The sequence below is a fragment of the Zeus faber genome, assembly GCF_960531495.2.
Source record: "Zeus faber genome assembly, chromosome: 3".
NCBI lineage: Eukaryota > Metazoa > Chordata > Actinopteri > Zeiformes > Zeidae > Zeus > Zeus faber.
Window position 1 is genome coordinate 12,470,189 of NC_137190.1, and position 7,500 is coordinate 12,477,688.

A 7,500-nucleotide genomic window follows, 5' to 3' on the forward strand; every position below is an offset into this window, starting at 1 on the left:
TGTGCGATGTAAGCGTTCTCTTCAAGACGTTTTGTCTTTCGTTCTGGGACAAAATCACTGGCATGCACTTCCATCCCACTGCTGGGTGAACAAAAAGTTTAGATTTTTCTAACTTTTGATGATCATTTCCTGTGAATACCATATCCAGAAAGAGAGTTAAAGACATTTGCAAATGACAAATGCAGGTAATCTTACCAGCAGCAATCCTTAACGAAAAAGACGGATATCTTGAGTGTTAATGAGCTGAATTAACTTGCTAATTATATTTTGATGACCTCCCCCCCTACTTCTCTGTGCTAGGGCAGGGCCCGGGGAGGGAAAGAGGAAGGTTACAGGTTAACGCTGATATCGCATCAAATGACAAAGCACTTCCTTCTGAACACAGCGATACCGCCTATTGTGTTATAGCGTCAGACCGTTTGTGGGAAGTGTCGCTGAATACTTGTTAACCTAAACCTGTAAACCGTATTTGCATAACTGTAAAAGCAAACGCACGAATGACGAAGGATGTTGGCAAAGCAGATGAGTCTGACTCTTAAGCCTATTTAGTTAAATTGCTTAGCCGGTTCATCAATGAAAGTACACGGGGTGAGCGGTGTCGGAGGTTATTGCAGGTTAAGAGTGAACAGGTGGCACTGAATCTTCACACGTCATACTGATTACATTTGAGATTTCCAAACGCCTGCGTTCCTTTCCCTCTCTCTCTTCGTAAAAGCCCCTGTGAAGAATCCACGATTCTTTTTTCTAATGCATGTATCCGCCGCAGTTCTTTCAGTCGTAGGTAAATTCTCCTCCGCTGGTTAAGTCTCTCATTAAACAATGAAGCTGGGAGAAGCTTAACGCGTTTCACCTCTCTCTCTCTCTCGCTCTCTCTCTCTCTCTCTCTCTCTCTCTCTCTCTCTCTCTCTCTCTCCCTCTCCTCGGTACCTGGCCCACCTGTCTCATTTACTCATTATTTGTGGCTTGCCATCTGCTGCAGGAGAAGCTGCTAATGCACACTGACCCCCGGGGATGACGCTTCACACCTGAGGTCAATGACTCCCAGGACACCTGCAACCGGTTAGAAGTGGAAGCACAAACTGGGTGTGTGTGTGTGTGTGTGTGTGTGTGTGTGTGTGTGTGTGTGTGTGTGTTTGTAATGTAATCCAAATGCTCCCTTACTTGAAAATCAGCCAGTGTGGACTGGAAATTTGGAATACTATCTTGAAAACACAGCAAATCCAGAGGGTTTAAGATGCTGAACTGATGTGCAACTGAGCAAAGCCGCACAACAAGGAGATACAGGGATTTTCGATCAAAAGCCTCTGCTAGCTCTGTCCGTGTCTTTGTTGCGAGAGAGAGGAGAGCGGATGGAAAGGGCAGATATGATCAAAGATAGCATTCACAGTGACGTAAAAACGGCAAACCAAATGCATGTGTCTAAATGTAAATTTGGACGCGCATCGTTCGGTGGGACGCCATCACACCGAACGCAGGGATTAGACCCTCAAACGCTCCTCCAGTGGCGGCCGCTGTGCCTCCGGGTTTTCACTTAAGAGCTCATGCAGCGGCACCGCTGCAAACAAACATTACCAAGACCCAAAGCCCCAACCAAACCCGTTTATGGAAAACAACATCGCCTTCTCTTTTCAGTGGAATGTGATGATGTGAAAAGCATAATGGAAAAATAAACAACATTATTAAGCTCATCTGATTTTAAACACAGGACACATTAAGAACATTTGCCATTAATGTACTTAAAATTAGTTGGAACCCTAGATGTAGTGTACTAATTAGACGGTAATACAAGAAGTATGCATACTATTATACACTATATTTGCCTGAATTTACAGCTGGAGATTAATAGTTATTGTATATATATATATTGAGGCCTTGTCTTGTGTCACATCTAATAACACTTTTAGGTTGGATTGATGCATGCGTGCCCCCCCCCTCCTAAACACAAGCAGCTCAGAACTGAAAACAAACGTCGGATTCTCCACAAATAGTCTATTTTAACAGAAATACATGCAAATGCATAGAAGTAATAGTAATAAAGAATATATTTCGTTCCCATTCATTTTAAACTAATACATAACAACCTGACATAGTTTCTTAGAAGTGACAAATAGTTAGTTACTATTTATATTACTGACATTCCGATTAGTAGCTTTAGTATTTCTCACGCCATACAACATTGAAACAGTGAAAATCATTGTATTCCTTTTATATTTCATCTGGAATCTTGAATGGAATGGAAGAAAAAAAAACAAGACAGTAAACACTTGAATATCAATTGGAATGAAATAATAAAACACATTTGTTTTTGTGGAAGTCTGTACCCACCAGTAGGGGTTTAGGGAGGAAGCCGCAATCTTTTGGGCTCTGGGGCGCCGACATGGCGTGAGCTTTTATTACAGATCGGAACAGAAAGGCTCGCTGGCCAAAACGATAAAGCATTATAATAACAAACAGTCGGGCGCAGGAGGAGTAACTCCCTGCCCTGAATCGGACCAATCAGTGCCACTTGTGCGCTAATTTGGCCTATTTGAGACAGCTGTGTGGCCGTGGGAAGGAAGCCGCGCTGTTGTCTGCCGCCGCCGCTTAACCACGCCCCTTGGTCCACCACATACCCCCACTGCCCGACTTAGGCCAGGTAGCCGTTCATCCAACAGCCCCCCACCCCGGGGGAGCAGGAGTGGAAGTCAGCCACCACCGTCTACGCCCCTATGCACCACCCCAAAGTTAAAGGGCTGGAGATCCAGGTACCACCGGGTGATCCACGCATTTGTGTCCTTCATGCGGTGGAGCCAGAGCAGCGGGGTTGGTCCGAACAGAGGGTGAAAGCACGCCTCAAGAGGTAATAGCGTAGGGAGCTGACGGCCCACTTGATCGCCAGACACTCCTTCTCGACTGTGCTGTACCCCGACTCCCGTGCAGAAAGCTTGCGGCTGAGGTACAGCGCTGGCCAGTCCGCGCCCTCCACCTCCTGGGACAAGAGTCCCCTCCTGGGACAAGTCTGTAGACAGAAAGGGAGAGAGAAGTTAGGGTTGAACAGCACTGGGCCCCGCAGAGAGCTGACTTTACTTTCACAAAGACCCGCTGGCACTTATCCGGCCACCGGACAGGATCTGGAGCACCAGTTCGAGTTAAGGCAAACACTAGTCCGAATTGAGAGGACGTCCAGTAATTCGTAAAGTTTCCGAAGTGTGCATGACATAAAGGAAGTGCCCTGGTCGGTCAGGATTTCCTTTGGAATCCCAACTTGAGAGGTGACCTGAAACAGTGTCTGTGCCACATTTTTGGCAGTAATACTGCGCAGGAGCACTGCTTCAGTGTATCGGGTTGCATAATAAACTAGGACTAATTGACAAAAAGATACCCGTGACCACTGCAGTCTAACAGCACGATAAGGTCCATACCAAATCTTTCGAACAGGACCTCGCCTAGTGGGAGGGGCCTCAACATCACTCTTGGTGTAGCCGGAGGGTTGACCAATTGGCACTCAGGACATGCGGCTCACCACTTGCATATACTGTATCTCCCCAAATGCCCGGCCAATAGAAGCGTGCCTTATCCGCTGTAGTGTTTCATCGTGTCGGAGGTGACCGGCCATCGGGTTATGGTGAGCCGCCTGGAACAGCATTTCCCGGCGGCTCTTCAGGACCAACAACTGGGTAATTTCTTCCCCTGACTTGGTCCCTGCGGGACCTACCAAGTCCCGCATGGACTGCCCCCTGAGCGAACATTAAGAAAACTCCCTGCCCCTGAATCGGACCAATCAGCGCCGTCTGTGCGCTAATCCGGCTGATTTGGGAGAACTGTGCGGATGCGGGAAAGAAGCCCCTTGGTCTGTCACAGTTTTATTCCGTCCATTTGAAAAAATAAACAGAATGTTGTTTATTTGGTCCATTTTAATGTTCCTTTACTCAGTTTGAGATGTTACTGTAGCAAGGTTACAAAAACAGCCCCCAGACAATGACTCATCCTCCAAAATCTCTCTTTAAATAGGACTTCTTTTTAAACGCACCAGTGAGTGCTCACAGCAGTGTACTTTCTCGAAGAATTAGTTTGTTCTGCTGGGTTGGCGAGTGGCGCGAGCAGTGGCGATACTATCGCCGGTGCAACCGGTGCAGTTGCACCGGGGCCCAGTGGCCGCTAGAGGCCCCCTGTGGCCACTAAAGGCCCCCGGTGGCCGCAAAGGGGCCCATTTCATTGGTGTGCCAGTGCACTCTTGATCAGCTTGATCATTTTTAAAGCAAAAGAAGTACAATAATTGCATTTTTCTATTATAGGTGTGTGGCAGATCCACCTGCCATTCACCACTCGAGTGTCTTTTTCAGGGCCCTCCAACACAGAGACACAGGCTGACATGTTGCAAACACATCAGTTTATTGTAGAGAGTGGCAAGATGTTAGAAGCCGGGAGAAGATGACACATGTCATGACAGAGGCTCTCTCAGTGTGTGTGGGGATGGGTTTTGCCTGTTTCTTCTTGATGGCTCTAATGAGCAACAGGCTTACAGCCCCCCTAATCCCGGGCCCAATTACCTCAACCCAAGACAGGTGTGGCTGCTTAAAGCACACCACCCCCACACCACAAGGTGCTTTGCGAAATCCGAGTCAACCTCAATTAAAACCCAACCACCACATCCACCTTAATGAGATATTATGGGCATTGGATTACAAAGATAGAAGTGTGTGCTTGCAGTTTTAACATTATACTTAACTTTTGGTTGAGATACACACCTCAACTGCAACTGATCTCGGGTCAAATTACAAATACCTCTTGCTGTCTCTTGTGTAGATGGTGTCATGTTTAAATTGATAAGAAAAGCTCATGATACTCATAAAGCACATGTTACTTGCATGATATGTTACAAAGGTATGAACACAAACTGTATATAGAAATGTGTGGCCAATTTGATACCTCTATCAACCGTGTGGTCATTCCAATTTGAATTATATCCTCCAAAATTAAATAGTGCTTTTAAATTATATGAGGTAAAAAAAACATCTGATTTGGTCCCCCCGCATGATAAACGAATGGTGTGCCGTACGGTGAGAAAGAAAAAATACATTTTAACTTGTAGACGTGAAGCTACAGCCGAGCATTTTGCGTCTCAATAGAAGGACAGTGGAAGGAATGTGGAGGTCGTGTGTTACTTCCACCACCACTTCATTCAGCCGACTCGGCCGGGGAAAAACCTCCATGTTTCTGCCGCACCGTTAAGTCCTCTGGCCCGGTTGTTCTCAAGGACCCGCCAGGGGTCCTTCAAGAGGTTCCAGGGGGCCCCCGGTAAAATCGACGAAAAGTTAAACTTCGCCATTGCTTAATTACAAGACGTGAGCACCGCGAGACTACGACTGTTTTGATCGTAGTTTCGCTGTTGTCTCCCTCAGTGTTCTGTAGACAGGTATGGAAGTTTGGACTTGATGATATCTCACAATAAACAACTTCTCAGATTCTTGACAAACTCAAACGGGTTGCACGGCCTTTAGGCGTATCAAATGGAGGGTCCTTGATGTGAAAAAGATTGAGAATCACTGCTCTAGCCAATGGCACAGAAAGCGTTGAAGTTTATGTTCCAACCAGATGATTTCCATGATCAGTTACCTTCAACGAGAGTGAGAGAGGGGGAGAGGAGGGAGAGGGGGGAGAGGGGGGTTTAAGTAAAATCAGCTGGTGTAGTGTTTATTTGGGAACAAAGCCAAAGCATAATCTGGGCCCTCTCTGGGACATAATTACCCACAACGGGCCTATTCTAGGTGTCCCCACCGGGGGGGGGTCCTGCATGTATAGTACTTCACTGTAAAGCCTCGAGTCCCACGTCAACAGCACCTGTCAGAGCAGCACAAACAGTCATTACACACAGATTTAAAAATGGCGGTGTGAATGGCTTCTAGAAAAGCGGTAGCCGGCCGTGACCTTACAACGGCTAGACGTTGCTGAGTGATCGACGTTGCTGCAGATTACACAAACGGGAAGTCTGTGTGTGTGTGTGTGTGTGTGTGCGTGTGTGCGTGTGTGTGTGCGTGTGTGTGTGTGTGTGTGTATGTGTCCTCTCTGTCAGTGGTGGAAAGCACTGAAGTACATTTTTCAAGTGTCTGTACTTATACTTTTCAAGTATATTCCGTTCCGGGGACTTTCGACTTTTACTATACAGTACTAGTCAGTACATCTCCTTGTATTGGCTAAACTGTCCCATTTGATTTTCTCTAAAATGTGATCAGAATTTGCATGAGTACTCATCTGCACAAAAAAATGTACAGTAGGTACTTTATGCTGTTTTATAGGTTCTGTTGTATCAGGGCACTGGATATGACAAGTACTTTTCCTTTTAATACTTTAAGTACAACTAAAGGTAGATACATATATACTTTTACCTAGCTAGAAATGCCAATGTGGTGCTTTTATGTTTGCTGGAGTCTTTATTGGTATTTGTACTATTGCTTAAGTTGGAGGTCTGAGTACTTCCTCCACCACTGCTGTGTTGAAAGTACCCTCTCTCTCCCAACACCCCTATCTGTGCGTCGTTCTTTCACACACATCTTGTACATATACCTTTATGTGCATTGCACAAATACTTTAAACACACACACACACACACACACACACACACACACACACACACACACACACACACACACACACACACACACACTCCCATTTAAACGGTTCCAGGTGTTTGCTGTTTTATTGAGATGTCAGGTTTGGTTCAGCCACCACTCTCTGTGCCAATTGCAGGTGTGACGGATCATTCCTAGCATTAAACAAGACGCTGGCCAAAAGAACAGTCGTGCTGTGTGTGCGAAGTGTGTTGCTTGGAACATATGTTCGTTTGTCCGTCCATCCGTCCGTCCGTCTATCTATCTATCTATCTATCTATCTATCTATCTATCTATCTATCTATCTATCTATCTATCTATCTATCTATCTATCTATCTATCTATCTATCTATCTATCTATCTATCTATTTATCTATCTATCTATCTATCTCTCTGTAATGTATGTAATGTAATCTATCTGTCTATCTGTCTGTCTGGTTATCTATCTATCTATCTGTCTATCTATCTGTCTATCTATCTATCTATCTATCTATCTATCTATCTATCTATCTATCTATCTATCTATCTATCTATCTATCTATCTATCTATCAATCTATCTATCTCTCTGTAATGTAATGTAATGTAATCTATCTGTCTATCTGTCTGTCTGTCTGTCTGGTTATCTATCTATCTATCTGTCTATCTATCTATCTATCTATCTGTCTATCTGTCTGTCTGTCTGTCTATCTATCTATCTATCTATCTATCTATCTATCTATCTATCTATCTATCTATCTATCTATCTATCTATCTATCTATCTGTCTGTCTGTCTGTCTGTCTGTCTGTCTGTCTGTATCTCTGCTTTCAATAGTTTCAGGACTGTGTGTTTTTATTGACGGTGCCCTGACTTTGTGTGTCATTTTGAACTTTTCTTTTTCTGGGGCCATCAGAAGAACAATGAGTGGCGCCTG